This window comes from Leopardus geoffroyi, chromosome B1, assembly GCF_018350155.1.
Source record: "Leopardus geoffroyi isolate Oge1 chromosome B1, O.geoffroyi_Oge1_pat1.0, whole genome shotgun sequence".
Lineage (NCBI taxonomy): Eukaryota > Metazoa > Chordata > Mammalia > Carnivora > Felidae > Leopardus > Leopardus geoffroyi.
The window spans coordinates 180102735-180119862 of NC_059327.1; the positions used below are offsets into that span (position 1 = coordinate 180102735).

Genomic DNA, 17128 nt, shown 5'->3' on the forward strand with positions numbered 1-17128 from the left:
GAGAATTTCTATTTCTCCACATCTTACTGTGCTCTTGGTATTACCTAGATAGTAGTCTTCTTTAGAATGTGATGGTTGTGAAACAGCATTTAAATATAGTTTCAGTCAACCTTTCCTTGATCGCTAGTGACACTGAGCATCTTTTCATGTTTATTGGCCATTTTAGATATCTTCTCACACCAACTGCTGTTTTTTTTATGTTTCAGAACTGGTTCAAACATCCCAAGTTTGAACATATCTTTTCATATTCGGTGGAATTTTATTTTTCACTTAGTTTATGGAGAAATTCAGTTGTATTGAAATTTCTAATATTAATGAAGTCAAGTTTATTAAAAACTCTCTGTAGTTTGTGCTTTTAGTATCTTCCTTAGAAATATATTCTCCTCATTCTGAGGTCATAATGTTTTCCTGTGTGATCCAGAAGTTCACATGTTCATCTTTAAATGGTAAATCTTTAATCTACTAACAATCTATTTTATGCATTCTATGAGGTAGAGTTCTCACTTTTTTCCAATTTCCCCAGGATCAATATTAATTAGAGTCAGTAGATCATTGTTTTCCACTGATATCTAATATAGACATACATTCAAAAATACTGAAGTTTCGGTTCCAGACCACCGCAATAAAGTGAGTCAAATGGATTTTTTTGGTTTCTCAGTGCACACAAAAGTTATATCTATACTATACTGCAGTTTATTAAGTGTGCGATAGCATTATGTCTACAACAACTCCACATGCATACCTTCATTACAAAATACTTTATTGCTAAAAAATGCTAACCCTCATCTGAGCTTTCAGAGTCATAATCTCCCCCTTGGTGGAGGGTCTTGTCTTGATGTTGATGGCTGCTGACTGTTCAGGGTGATGGCTGCTGAAGGTTGGGGTTACTGTGGCAGTTTCTTAGAGCAACACAACTATGAAATCTGTCACATCAATTGGCTCTTCCTTTCATGAAAAATTTCTCTGTAGCATACTGTTTGGTAGCATTTTACCCATGGTAGAATTTTTTTCATAATTGGACTCAGTCCTCTCAAATCCTGTCCCTGATTTATCAACTAAGTTTATATAATATTCTAAATATTTTTTTGGTCATTCTCACAGTCTTTACGACATCTTCTTCAGGTGTAGATTCATTTCAAGAAACTACTTTCTTGGCTCATCCATAGGAAGCAACTCCTCATCCTTTCAATTTCATAATGAGATGGCAACAATTCAGTCACTTCAGCAGGCTCCACTTCTAATTCTAATTCTCTACAGATTTTTATGACATCTGCAGTTACTTCCTCCACTGAAGTCTTGAATTCCTCAAAGTCATCCATGGGGGTTGGAATCACCTTCTTCCAAACTCTTGTTTGATAATTTGATCTCTTTCCATGAATCATGAATGTTTTTAATGGCATCTAAAATAGTGAATTCTTTCCAGAGGGTTTTCAATTTACTTTGCCCAGATCTATCAGACACATCACTATCTATAGCAGCTAGAGCTATGACATTTGTTTCTTAAATTAGAACACTTGAAAGTTAAAATGACTCCTTGATCCATGGGTTGCAGAATGGATACCTTGTTAGCATATGAGCATGAAAACAATAATCCTATTGTACATTTCCATCAGAGTAGATGGCCAGATTCATTGTCAATGAGCAATCATATTTTGAAAGGAATCTATTTTTCCTGAGGAGTAGGTTTCAACAGTGGGCTTAAAATATTCAGTAAACTATGATGTAACAATGTGCTGTCCTCTAGGTTGTCGTCCATTTAAAGAGCACAGGCAGGCTAGATTTAGCATCATTCTTAAGGGCCCTAGGATTTTCATAATGGTGGATGAACTTTGGCTTCAAGCTAAAGTCACCAACTTAGCCCCAAAGAAGAGAGCCAGTCCGTCCTTTGAAGTTTTAAAGCCAGGCACTGATTTCTTTCTAGCTAGGAAAGTCCTAGATGGCATCTTCTAATGTATGACTGGTTTGTCCACAGCCAGTTTTTTACAGCCACCTTCCTGAATGATCTTAGCTAGATCTTGTGCAGCTTCTACATAAGCACTTGCTACTTCATCTTGCACTTTTATGTTATGGAGATGACTTCTTTCTTCAAACCTCATGAACAAATTTCTGCCAGCTTCAAACTTTTCTTCTGCAGCTTTCTCATCTTTCTCAGCTTTCATGGAATTGAAGAGAGTTAGGGCCTTGCTCTGGATTAGGCTTCGGCTTAAGAGAATGTTGGGACTGGTTTGATCTTCTGTCCACTCCCTTAAAGCTTTCTCTGTATCAGCAAAAGGGCTGCTTTGCTTTGTTATCAATTGCGTGTTCACTGGAGTAGCACTTTTAATTTCCTTCAAGAACTTTTCTTTTGCATTCACAATTTGATGAACTGTTTGGTATAGAGGGCCTAGCTTTCAACTTATCTTGGTTTTTGACAGCCCTTTCTTACTAAGCTTAATCATTTCTAACTTTTGATTTAAAGCAAGAGACCTGCAACACTTTCTTTCACTTGAACACCTAGAGACGGCTATAGAGTTATTAATTGGCCTAATTTCAAAATTGTTGCATCTCAGGGAATAGGGAGGTCTAATAAGAGGGACAGAGATTGAGGAATGTCCAGTTGGTGGAAGTCAGAATACACACATAATCGATTAAGTTTGCTATCTTATATAGGTGTGGTTCCTCCTATCACTAAATTTGTCTTTAAAATTTATCTTGGAAACTCTTGGACCTTTTAATACCAACTAAATTTGTGGATTGGCTTGTTAAATTGTCTGAAAAATACATACAAGTTTTTTTTTTATTGCTTTAAATAAATAAAAAAAAAATCTCCAAGAAGAATTGGCTTGTGCGTGGCAGATACTCAAAGCTGACTGTATTGTAGAATCTTTCATTAGTTCCACATAAGGTCTCTTGCTGGATCCTGTCCTTCTACAACTACCATGACATGGGTGACACATCATTTCCCTTCTGCTTCTGTATGTGGCCTTATCCCTTAGTTTTCCAGGGTGGTACAGACTCTTACTGTAACATCCCACCATTAGGAGCCTTGTTGAACAGAAGTAAAAACAGGTACAAGTCAGTTCTCTCCCCTTTATGGACCACATCTAATTCTTGGGAAATATTTACTGATAAACTCTGGGAAGCAGGAAGTTCCTACATCAGCCCCCTCATTTTCATTTTTCCATCAAAGCAGCTTTTCAGCTCTTCTCTCTTGTTCTGTAAATTTCTGTCTAGGACTCAGCCAGTGGACCAAGTGCCTTCTACCTATCAGAGTCATATATCAAATTATCCAAAGAGGATCGTTAAAGGCTTTCTTTAGGGGCATCTTGGCATATAGAATATGCTTTCCTTATCAATTCCACCTTACAGGGCAGATGAGGAGCACATACGTTATCAGGTCTCACCAGAGCAAGCTTGTAACCAAGTCTTTACCACTTCACAATTCCCCTTCAACCCTTTTTCATAAACATGTCATGGCGAGGGATATTCATAGACAAGCAATAAATCACTTGGAGTGTTTCCTTTCAAAATTTACAATTGATTTGGCTGGGGGTCTCTGTGGTATCTGATACCTGTTGTCTCTTGAACTCATTCTAAAGTTCCAATTTAACAGTATTTGCAAAAGTTTTGTGTACTTGTCATTAGATTTATTTATATATACATGCATATATACCCAGACTATATGTTACCAGATTAATCTGTATATAGATATAGATAAACACATAGTATTTCCAATCTTTATATTTTTTCTTCTCTTTTTTTTTCTTTTTGCACTAAAGACCTCTAATAAGATTTGTTGAAGCAGTGATAATGAGTAATTTTCCCACTTTCAAATTTTAAAAGAATTCTTCCAATATTCATCACTAAATATAGCATTTCATAAGGATTACAGAAATTCTTTTTATTCCAAGTTTGCTAAAACTTTTTTTGACACAAATGAGAGTTGTCTCACCATCTCTTGATATGATCATTATGTTTTTTCCTTCTCTAATCTCTTAACATGGTGAATTACATTAATAGATAATCTGTGTAATAATGTTGCATACTAGATCACCCTTAATGTTTTAGATCATCATAGAATAATAGCTCTACTATTATTAAATGTGTTGAAATGCTGATAAAGTGAAATTGAGGCTTTGTCCTTTGGCACATGAATAGTTTGAGAATATAAGAATAAAATGTACCTTTACTCAGTATTCATTTGTTTGCATAAAATGTAGGTATCTTTGTAAGCATAAAGATATATAAACCAATTTAGGTATAAAAATGTCAATGACAGCAATATATTTTAGATAGAGCTATTGCTTCAAATTAATGTCTTATTTATGTTTTAAGAAAGCAGAAAGAAATACGTTTCTGTCCTTAGAACATCTCTGCAAGGAAGAAGTGCATTTTTAAAAGTGTTTGTTTTAAAAAGTAATAGGCCACAAAAGGCAATTAGATAAAATATGAATTAAAAGAATCTTTTTTGATAAAGGATGCACCACAGAAGGTTAACATGTTGTACCCTGGATGTAGAATCAATTGACATAATTTAATACATATTGAGAGAGTTGGTGACATACACTTGTTGAGTGTGCCATAGCTGGTCCCTTGGACATCCTGTGTCACAACAGATACATTCTATTCCATTCTAGGCGCTTCACGAAGAGCATGGCTTTCAGACTTCAGCTTACACAGAAGCAAGCAAAAAGCTGCCTCACTAGCATAAAATACACCTGCCAAGTATTATTTGCATGTCACTTAACCTTATGGAGATTTTTAGAGATACAAATATTCCCATGAAGTCAAAACACACACTGGAACCTGCACACTTGATTTCACACTTACACGTCGACGTCAGGACTTGCTGGAGTATGTTATACCCCCTTAAGTTTAAAGCTATTTGAACTTTGCTCCTGGGATATATGGGAGTGAATTGGAAAAACAAAACAAAACAAAACAAAACAACAACAACAACAGCATCAACCAAAACTTCATACAGAAAGTAGAATTCTGAAGCTGTAGCTAATTAAAGGAATGATTAAAGGAAGGAAGGAATGGAAGGAGGAAGGAAGAAATGAAGGGAGGAAGGAAGGATGGCAGGAAGGGAGGAAGGAAACTTTGGATTTAAAAAGCTATTGACAAGTCATATTCCTCATTGAATTTAATTTAGTTACAGACGCCACCACCCATGAGACACAGTGGGGCGCGTATCTGCACAGCCCAATGCTGACTTTTGCTCACTGTTGTGAAAGACCTACCATTACCTGAAGAGGACCAGAGTTGGCCACCTGCCCTGAGATTCTCCAGGCATAATCCTGATCTCTGGTTCACAACCTTGGTGCCTAACTAAATTGCTTTGTGAATCTTTAAAAGGGTACACATAACTCATACAAAAGGACTCAGAATCTTCAATTAGGTTATACATGTTTTTCTTTAATTTGTGAGGGAAGAATCTATCCAGGCAGAAACAAAGACTGTAAGAAACGAGAGTAAGAAACATACATGCCCAAAGTCCAAGCTGACCAGTAGCAGAAGCAGCTGTGGGATCTCAGCCACTTTCTCCTTTTATTTACTCTTAATCTCTAGCTGTTTCTATCCCAGTACATTGCTAATCTATAAACAGCACTATAGCATCACTATAATTAGTATCATACCATGTAAAAGGAGCACTTCCAGGCAAATGCAAAGGTCTTACTCATGATTATAGAACAGAACTGACTAAATCAAACGAAGGGAACAAGAATAAATAAAAGCTTATTGATGGCAACGTATTGTTATAAAGGGATGTACCTAACAAATACGATGCCTTCACTTTTATCCACATCTGTCTCTGTTTGTAAGAAAGGGTGAGGTCCAAACAGTCATATAATTTCTTTTACACAGGCTCCCTTTCAAAGTCTTTTTTGGTCGAGCCTTAATAAGTACTCTGCAGATGAGAAGGACGCGGTTGATTACATGCTAGAGTAGGAGGAGAAGACGAAAGGCTACTAATGTTTTCTCCTGATTCCTGTTAATTTTCCTGGTACAAATGATGAGCAATGCATCAGTAGGAATAAATCTCATATGTAACATGGCATGGTTTAGGCTCCTCAAATAGACGAAACTTTTAACCAAACCACTTTTGCATAGTGTAGTAAGGCATAAGAATTATACGTTGGTCTTTTCAGCTGACCAAAAAGCAGTTTGCACTCATTGTCATTAATACCATTTTTAAAAATAGTGATCTCGGGGCGCCTGGGTGGCTCAGTCAGTTGGGCGTCCAACTTCAGCTCTGGTCACGATCTCGCAGTCCGTGAGTTCGAGCCCCACGTCGGGCTCTGTGCTGACTGCTCGGAGCCTGGAGCCTGTTTCAGATTCTGTGTCTCCCTCTCTCTCTGACCCTCCCCTGTTCATGCTCTGTCTCTCTCTGTCTCGAAAATAAATAAACATTAAAAAAAATTTAAAAATAGTGATCTAAATATATGAAGATACTATATTTTCCTTCATTCAACTCATCACCTACTGTCCTAAGCCCTCAGAAAACAATCATGGGTTAAATGGACAAGTTACTGGCTCCATATTTTGCAATCAAGTGTGGATATTGGGGAGGCAACATGGCAGAGGGTGGAATAAATGCTGAAGTAAGGAGATAAGTAGAAATATTTATATAATAGGGGTGATATGTTTGAGGATGGCTGTGACTTTGTGGTTGGAGACTGGAGCTAATTTAAAATAGATAGTCTGGGTGGTGATCTTTGGGCTAGGATCTTAAAGACAAAACAGCCTTGTGCATCTTGGGGGAAAAGAATGTGGGCAGTAGGAAAAGAAGTGCAAAGGGCCTGGGGTGTTGAGCTTAATGTGTGTGAGGAAGAGATGGAAAGGCAGGTTGGATGGAATACACACAGCCCAGGCCAGGGTAAGAGAAGGTGCTCTCAGGAGTATTCAGGTAGTTGAATATTTATAAAACCTGGCTAGGAATTTACATTTTTTAAAAATTTTTTTAGTGTTTATTTATTTTTGAGAGAGAGAGAGAGAGAGAGAGAGAGAGAGAGAGATAGTATGAGTGAGGGAGAAGCAGAGAGAGAAGGAGACAGAATCCAAAGCAGGCCCCAGGCTCCGAGCTGTCAACACAGAGACCCATGCGGGGCTCAAACTCACAAACCGCGAGATCATGACCTGAGCCGAAGTCGGACACTCAACCGACTCAGCCACCCAGGCGCCCCAGGAATTCAGATTTTATTCTCAAAGAGATGGATTGGAAAATTTTATACAAAGAATTTAATACAGATGCTAAAAAAGATTATAATTTACATATAGTTACCTAAAACAAATACTATATTTTGTTTTATAAATTTATATATGCAAATGGTGACACCATCCCTTCCATGTAACTGTTGTATATCATTGGTAAGTGTTGAGTTTGATATGAGATGGGACAGAGGTCAGAGAAAGTATTATTTCACTATGTATAGCAGACATGCTTTTTCTTAGGTTATCATATTCAGAGGCATCATGTAGAGCCAGCCATAATCTTGCTCTACAATCTTTCACTTGGCCATTGAGTTGCTTATCACTTATCTCTTCAAATGCTCTGTTCTCCTTGAAATTAAGAGGTTCACTTCAGACTGAGTAAACAGTGATGAAGCTATTGGGCTAATAGTATATCGGATGAATTCTTCAGTTATTTTTAATGATTGACACATTATATCTTTCCTTGATCCAAGATATCTGTACAATGTAGAAGGTACTAGATGTCAGTGGGTTGACTATGTTACAACCCGTTTGGTTTGTCTATGCTATAAATCAGCGCCCACCGCTGGTGCTAAAATTCAACTAAGATCTTGCACTTCTCTACTCAAATATTCACAAAGGGTGTAGGACTATCGAATAAAGCACAATCCCTTAAGCACAGCACTCAGACCTTCCATCCGGACCAATTACACGCTTCTATACTTGCTTTCTTTTACAAATATTTACTCTATCTGCTTTGTCAATTTTTCTTACATTCTCCCTATCCACGCTAATATTTACCTTCCTTTCAGGATCCAGCCCAAATGTCGGTTTTTCCTAATTCTCTGAAGTAGATTTAGTTGATACATGCATTTTACTCCAACTACATTCTGTGAACACTCCACCTGAACAATTTATGACATCATCTTGTAATTATCTGTTTTCACTTCCATACCCCACAGTAAAGAATTATTCCCTCCTGGACAGCTATTACATTTTATTCACTTTTTTTCCTATTTTTTAAAGTTTATATTTAAATTATAACATACAGTATATTAGTTTCAGGTGTGCAATTTAATGAACCAATACTTGGAACACCCAGTGCTCATCACAAGTGCACTCCTTAATCCCTATCACTTTATTAACTCATCCCCCACCCACCTCTCCTCTGGAAACCATCAGTTTGTTCTCCATAGTTAAGAGTCTGTTTCTCACTTTGCCTCTCTCTTTCTTTCCCCCATGATCAAAATAAAAAGCTTCTGGGTAGTGAAAGAAACAGTAAACAAAACTCAAAGACAACTTACAGAATGGGAGAAGATATCTGCAAATGACATATCTCCTAGCTGGTGGTATCAAAAATCAATACGTTATAAAACTCAACACCCCCCAAAAAACAACTAATCCAGATAAAAATGGGCAGAAGACATGAACAAACGTTTTTCCAAAGAAGACATTCAATTGGCCAATAGGCACATGAAAAGATGCTCAACATCACTCATCACTCATCACTCATTTCCCACTCACAGGGAAATACAAATGAAAACTACAATGAGTTACCACCCCACACTAGTCAGAATGGCTGAAATTAACAACCCAAAAAACAATAGATGTTGATGAGAATGTGAAGAAAGGGGAAACCGGTTACACTGTTGGTGGGAATGTAAACTGGTGCAGCCACTCTGGAGAATAGCATGGAGGTTCCTCAAAAAGTTAAAAATAGAACTACCCTGTGATCCAGCAATTGCATTACTGGGTATTTGCTCAAAGAATACCAAAATAGTAACTCGAAGTGATACGTGGAACCCATTGTACATAGCAGCATTATCAATAGTTGCCAAATTATGGAAAGAGCCCAAATGTCCACCAACTGATGAATGAATAAAAAAGTTTTGGTATATCACACATACACACACACACACACACACACACACACACACACACACATATATATAATGGAATATTACTCAACTATAAAAAAGAATGAATCTTGCCATTTGCAACGACATAGATGAAACAAGAAAGTTTTATGCTACGTGAAATCAGTCAGTCAGAGAAATATGATTTCACTCATACATGGAATTTAAGAAACAAAACAAACATTTACTTTTTTTTCTGAATGTATTGTTAGTGCTATACCAGTGAGTAACCCATTGCAGGAACGTAATGAGCTGAAAGGATGACCGAATGAACAGATGAATGCTCGCCAGCTATTATCCCCTTCTTATATTTGATTCATTCTCCTAATGTGATCCGTGTAATGCAATTAAGATAAAATGACTTGGGAAATGGCTTCAGATTTTAGGCCTTTCTGGTCTTCACTCATGCTGTTCCCTGTGTGGCCTCCTTCCACTAACAACACTACCTGTTAAATCTTACACATCGTCCAAAACCCTTCGGCAATGATTACGCCTCCATCAAGCCTTTCCTGGCTCCCAGTTCCAGAGCCATCCCTCTCTCTTTTGTATTTCTTCACACATTGTCAGCGCTTCCTTTGTGTTTTCTTTTCTTTTCCTACATTGCGTCTGTTTACGTTGAATTTTCGTTATTTGTGCACGAGTATGTATGCTTGCGTGCAATTCCAGGCTTTTTAATGAGATCATATGTAATTTTCTTTACACCACTCTCTTCCATGCACCAAAGCACATATTTTGGGGCGGTGCAGTCGCAAAGTTCAGCAAAGAATAATTGATGTCACTATAAATTTTATCCTGTTTGCACTTTTTTCCAAATAGATTTCACATATTATTTCTGCCAGCAAAAGCCTTCACTGGATTGGGATTGTATTTGTCCAAAGGACATTCTTAGAATTTTATACCAGTTTTGTTTTTAATTGAGAGGTGTGCTAATGTGCATCCATAGGCGTGTCTTCCAAAGAAAAGAAGCTTTGTTACATTTCCAAACTTAGACAAACCGAGATAGTAAAAGTGAGTCACCCCTCTGACACTAGTTTAGAATGAAAAGTAGTTATTTATATGAGCTAATCTAAAAGCAATAACAACTAAAGAAAGTGTTCTTCCTCTTTTCGGAATACACAGGACTACAGATATCCTGTTATTGGCATCCACTATTTAATTACAGAATCTGCTTAACACTGCAGGGAAAAAAAAAAAAAAAACAAAAAAAAACACCTTCCTAAACTCTGCATTATTGTGTATTTTTAAAAGAACAAAGGGAAAAAAGAACAGCTCACTTAATATTACAATCTTAAGTGAGAGGTGAGGGATTTATGCCTGGGAGGGTGATGGAAAAATGTTCTTACAAAATCGGAGCAAAGATTCTGCAGATGAACTGAAGTGGGTGAGATAAATGCAATGAATTGAGCCCTGTCTGCAGACTTACCCCATTATTTTCTCACTAATGAATTGATTTGTCAGACGTCAAAAGCCAAAAGAATAGAACTAAAATTTACCTGCATTTGCTAAAACTTCCACTCTTTTCTGTAATTCTAAACTGTCATACGGATAGTGTGCTCTAGTAAAAAGATGTGTTCAACACTCACTCACTGCTCAGTGTCTGGAAGTTTGCCTCTGAGAAAAACACAAAACACTTTCTACCATTTTGTTTTCCTGGTGAATAATTGACTTTCTCTCATATGTATACAAACGATCTTGTTTGTAAATAAACAGACACATACGTACACGGCAGGCATGGTACAATGTAAAACGTAGCTTCAGAGATGATGAATTTCCAGCTTTGGGGAGGATAGCAGCCTCATCGTGAATTAATACTACGCAATTTCTCTCTATATTTTTCCTCCACCGGAGACATTTAAAAAGGAATCTATTCAAGACTATTCTACCTGTGAATGAGCTTTGAATTACCTTTGCTTCTGTCAAAGCCCATTTATCAACCTGACAGTGTGAGTCTCTAAAAGCAAATAAGGGCAAGAACGGGCCCTGCACTCTTGCCTTGGCAGAATTAAGCTTCTTTTCCACGAGGGAAAGGCATCCTAGAGACAGCTTTAGTATTTTACACAAACTCAGCAAAATACTACATAACGTCTTCTTTTAGAGAGCTCTACATAAATTGTGTCTGATAGGATTCTGAATCGTCCTACCTTGCAAGAGTGCTTTCACAATACATATATTTGCTCATCTCTGTGAATCTAACATACTCAGTTTTAAAATGCAAAGGTCAGAAGAAAAATAAGTAAAACTTACTCTGTTTTCTACATGGTAACTTCTGATTATGATCATCAAAATATCTTTTGATATTTTTATGCATGTTCTTCTAGCCTTTGTAGGGAAACTCAAAATGGCATGATGTGATATTGTTCGAGAAGTATGTTCTACAGGCTATAGTGATTTTAAGTATCTGACTGGGCCAATGGAAGCCTAAGGTTAACACAGTGATCGTTTTGTTAATAAAAAATGGTTTGCTTGAGGAAATGCTTACATATAAACATTCAATATCCACACACAGATGTCTGTGTTTTATTAGCCAATGTCCTTGAGAACATATCTATGTAACTCGAGCAACTCCCTTTTCACTAATGGAGTGGAACATTGTAGAGAGAATTCTATTAAACAAAAAGTCAGTCTTATTATTGGATCTTGCTGGATCAATGATGCTAAAAACATTACCCAACCAGTTTGAAAAGTATTCGTTGTCAGATGCCTAAATAATTATGACCATGTTGTTTAAATGAAATAACTCAAAAATTATACTGTTAAATGATTTTGTGAGTTGGCCCATGGATAAATCATACTACAGGTCAAGTGAACTCTTGAGAACACCCAGAGGGGAAATTGATGGCAGATAAAAAGCATTCATTCTTACACATGTGTTCATATTTCACACTTTTCCTAGAAGTCTCTTTGTATCATTTTTGTCTTCGATGAAAAGGAAAATTCACTGCAGGCTTGGGCCACCTTTGCCTTTTAAATTAAAGTCTGACTAGAGCAGCTCACTTTCAGACTGAAAACCAGATCAGTTATGTTAAACATTTCAATAATATAGTCTGGTGTTGGGGCTGTGAAAGACTATTGTATAATGTTTCAGTTTTTAAGATGGCCAAACCTCAGAAATTCAGCTAAGGGCCGATTTGTTGAGACCACTCTCAAGGAAAATACACAAAATGAGGTACCTGGGTGGTTCAGTCAGTTAAGCTTCTGACTCTTGATTTCAGTTCAAGTCATGATCTCACGGTTTTGTGAGATCGAGCCCAACATGGGGCTCTGTGCTGTCAGCACAACTTGGGATTCTCTGTCTCTTCCTCTCTTTCTGCCCCTCCCCCACTTGCACAAGTGCTCACACTCTCTCTTGAAATAAACAAACTTAAAAAAAAAGAAAATACACAAAATGGTTGAGGGAGGTCAAAAGTTGCATACTTCTAATTATAAATTAAATAACTTATGGGGGTGTAATGTACGGTATGATGACTATATTAATAATACTGTATTGCATATTTGAAAGATGTTAAGTGAGTAATCTTAAAAGTCCTCATCACAAGGAAAAAAATCTGTAACTATGTTTGGTGATGGATGTTAATTAGCCTTATTGTGGTGATCATTTTACAATATATCCAAATATCTAATCACTGTGTCGTACACCTGAAACTCATAGGTCATTTATACATCAAAAAAAGAGAAAAAAACAATGACAGAAAAACAAATATCCAACCCCCCCCCAATAACTAAAGCTATCTCATTGATGAATATAAAGAGTTAACATAAATATAACCATGATAAAAATAATAGAAACAAAATTATGCTTATTTGACAGGTGGCCCAATGAGAATAATTTCCTTGCCTTTTATTCATATAATGTTTTCAATTTTTAAGAAAACTTTGTTTAATTACAACTAAATTTTATTATCATTCGCTCAGCAAACTATGCCAAAACTAACGGTTCTTCTAAAAGAATTCAAATCTTTAAAGTATCTTCTTAAAGGATATATTTTGCAATATATATATATATATGTATATATATATATATTTGTTTTCCTTATACATTTTTAATGATATGTAAGGTGATGTACATTTCTTCTGAGATTTCTCTGCTACTTTTTGGTTTAAAAATTCTTCCAATTGTCCATGAGAATACCCTAAATTCCAAGAGAAGGAAAGATGTTTTCACCAAGGAACTTGTGGCCTGAGGTACCATGGAGACTTTACTTATTTCACCACATTTCATGAATAGGGGGAAGTTTTGAAGGTCAGGTTGGACAAAAGGAAGCAAGTCCTCCATTGATAAGTGTTTCTGAGTCAGAAGGGCTTCTTTTGCAACAATTGGCAGTTGGTTGCCTTTTGGTGAAAGTAAACTCCTTTTTAAAAAAAAAAAAAAACTTCCATTTATCCCTAAAAATTAAGACACAGAGGAGGAAACAGTAGAGTATTCTAAAAAGCATTTCTATTGTCTATCAGGTCAGCATTCATCACAGCCATAACAGCTATTTCAATATGTGACAACACACTATATTAAGAAGTTACACGTATTTAACAAAGAGGTCATCTTTTCTGTTGCCCCAACATTTCTAGGACTAAGTCAAGGGAGTACCTGGCACCATATTTTAAAACAAATGTTATGCTCTGAATTATAGGCCTTATGTCTGTTCTGGAAATAGTTGCATGGCCAGTGTAATTATGGCTTATATGAGTCATGGAGGCTGCTCTAGGCACTGTTCATCCTATTTATACTCTAGCCTTGGGACATATATTCAAAAGTTAAGGAAACAATGACAAAGAACTATGTCAGGTCGAGTTCAATGGCCACAGCCTGCTTTCTTATAACTACAACTAAACTTAAGGATCCCAATAGACAGGTTAGGGAGAACTCTTGCCTCCCTAGAAGTCCTCAGTAGTTATGAAGGGACATGCAGGTAGGTCACAGATTCGTCTGAGGTATGACCTTGCTGGGCTATTATAGAGAATTGGATCCTACTGAAAAATTTGGCCATAGTAATTTTCTCTACAGCAGAATAATTCACCTCACAAGAGAAGTGTCAGATTATTGAATTCTTTGTGCTGAAATGTGCTTTGTGCCAGGCTGTATATATTGGACCCTACAAGCCAAACACAGTTTCTATACATTCTGTCTGCCTTCAGCTTATAAGTCATCTTGCTCTGTGAAAATTTTATACAGCAACAACGTGTTAGTAGAATGTCACTTAGTATTTTTTTTTATTTTTTCTTCAGTTAACAAAGGAACGCAAGAAGGCCAAAATTATGAGAATTGTAGTTTCAAAAATAGAAAAAAGAATAAGTCCCATTTGCCCATAAGACAAAACTACCAATACATTTGAAATGTCCTGTCTCCATATTTAACCTTTCTATAAATAAGTGTACGTGGCCTGTACCAAACTGTAAGCTCATGGACAGAAAAGACCATTACATTTTTAACTTTTTAACTTTTTATTTTTTATAAAGTTTATTTATTCCTAAGCAGACTCAGTGCTGTCAGCAGACAGCCCAATGCAAGCCTGCATTTCACAAATCCTGAGCTCATGACCTGAGCTGAAATCAAGAGTCAGACATTTAACCAACTGAGCCACCCAGGTGCCCAGAAGAGACTATTATTAAAACTGTCATGAACAGTTAGATCATTAAAGAGTTTATAACAAATACTGAAGAGCTTTTTGGGGGTATAAGAGAGACTGTGAGCCTTAAAATATTGTTTCTTCCAGAATGGAAGAGTATTTTTGCTGTTCTTATTATTTCATTGTATGTATTATTTATTTCCAACAACTTAATATCTCTTGCTGTGGACAATCTTCTATTCTATGTTAGAATGGACTTATCAAGATTCCCTACAGATCTTAAAAGGAAGAAGCTTGTTTGTTCTATTGAATTTTTTAAAAAAGGCATCGTAAGCTCATCAAAGAATGAATTAACCTGGTGAGGTAATGAAAGCTTAGCAAACAATATTTTACTCCACGCTCATTTCATATGCTTAGATACCTTTCTGGTCCCCTGATAATGTTTCATTTGTGGTCTGGCCACTATCTCTCTGCCACTGCCCATGTCCCTGCAGCTAGTATTTGCTGACACTATGGAAAGTACTATACACCTTCAACAAGCCCATGGTGACCCTACTAACACCATCCTCATTTTTCAGAGAAAGAAATGGAGTCTCAACAATCAAAAAGTCCTGCCTCACAAGGCAGGTATACAGCAGAGCCCAGACTCAAATCCTGGTTCTTTTCATCCCAATTATGCACATTTATATCCCAGTGATGCCCTTTCTCTGAATTAGACCCCCAGAGTCCTGTCTGTCGAACTGAAGTCGATCTTAGACATTACCGGAAAAGTGATTCTCAAACCTTGTTGTGCATCTCAATCACTGTGGAGTAAGTCAAAACCACAGATTCTTGGGCACTGGTCCTAAATTCAGATTCCTCTGGACTGCGGTGGACCAGTGGTGTTTGACTCAATGCACAGTGGATTTGGAAAGCATGAATCTCCTCCAGATCTTTATTTATAGATAATGTAACTGATACTAGTGTCTGTGATGATAAGAAAAGAGCCCAGGCTTCTATTCCTCGTATCAATCCTCTGTTCCACTGTGAGCGGCAACAGTTCCTATGCTTATTGACTGTTCTGGGGATTGCGTAGTTACTATTTTATTTCTAGTCATTTTTCTTTAGGAGATTGTGAATGAAATTAATGCATTTATTGGGAGATGCCTGCCTAAAATTTTCATACAATGCTGTGCTTTTTTTACTCTTACTTTTTAAAAAAAGAAACAGAGGGAGCGATTGGACCTTGGTGAAAAAGTGAATCCCACAGATGGTGCCCTCCATATGGGAAAGCCTATTTGGGATGTTAAATCTGGTGTCAGCGGCCTGACCAGAACATATTAAACTCCATCTTAAATCAAATTTTATGTCAAAGCACTTGAAAAAGCAACACCATAGTGAAATTCCAAAGGGGGAGTGTACAGAACAGGTTAATAGAGGCCATTAGAAGGTGTTTGAGATGCTGTTAGATTTTGAGAGCGCAGCTTTAGTGAGTGGAAATGGCTAATAATGACACCCGAACTAGTTTCCCGCTACAATTCTCCTTTTGTTTATATTCCTATATTAAATATGAAGAGAAAAGTTAAAGGAATGTGAATTTTCTGAATTTCTGAAGGCTCTTTAGTGTTTGGGCAAAGGAAACCAGACTGTAGGTCTTTTTTTTGGGGGGGGGGGCATATATGAATACATTTTCCTTATGGAAAACATCATGAATATTACATTGTAGGACTCATCATATTAAACAACATTCAAGACAGACTGGTTCTAAGCCCTTCCTTTAACATGGAAGAAAGGGAACATGTCCTTCTAATTATTTGCAGGTGTTATCTCCTAAGTTGGATGGTGAATCTTAAGAAAAAATAGGCTTCTTTCACATTGCACTGTCGTATCACAACCCCATCGGTGGTACCTTACCTGCATTAGATGTAAATGTTCTTTGAATGAATGATGTGGCTGATGTAGAACTCGATAGTGGCCACTGGTTAGCATGATTTTTCTGGGGACAGGAGGAACACTAACATATGAGATACAGCTTCCAAAAATGCCTAAAGAAAACTGTGGCGCTGCTAACTACCTCTAAGTCTTAATTACCTTCTATCACGAATCTCCCACGTTCACCTCGATTATCAGCAGAAAGCCGTTTTTAACCCTGCAATTGTGTTGCACAATTAAAAGTGTCCTGATATAAAGTAATTTTTGTGTTCCCCGTTTCAATAGATTTAAGAGCCATAGGAGATTTCTGTTAATATGAGGATGAATCCTAGTGGGGAATAATAACTGTTAATTATACCTCGATAGAACACTTTTCAATGTTCTTAACCGTTAAAAAGCCAAAGAAACAGAAACAGAGAAGGTAAGGTAAATTGTGTGTGGTTACAATGACAGACCTTCAAAGGCTTGCTACGCCGTATCCACGGATTCATTAAATAATCATTTATTACATCCCTATTGTAGGCATGACTTTGCTTCTAATGCCGCATACTGTCTAACGTCCTAAGC

At 36.9% G+C, this 17128-nt stretch overlaps 1 protein-coding gene across 9 annotated transcripts in view; it reads right to left on the reverse strand.

The window, feature by feature from the left end:
- PCDH7 (protocadherin 7) overlaps nucleotides 1-17128 on the reverse strand; it is a 427585-nt gene that overhangs the window by 68474 nt on the left and 341983 nt on the right. The gene's annotated exons all lie outside the window — the stretch shown is intronic.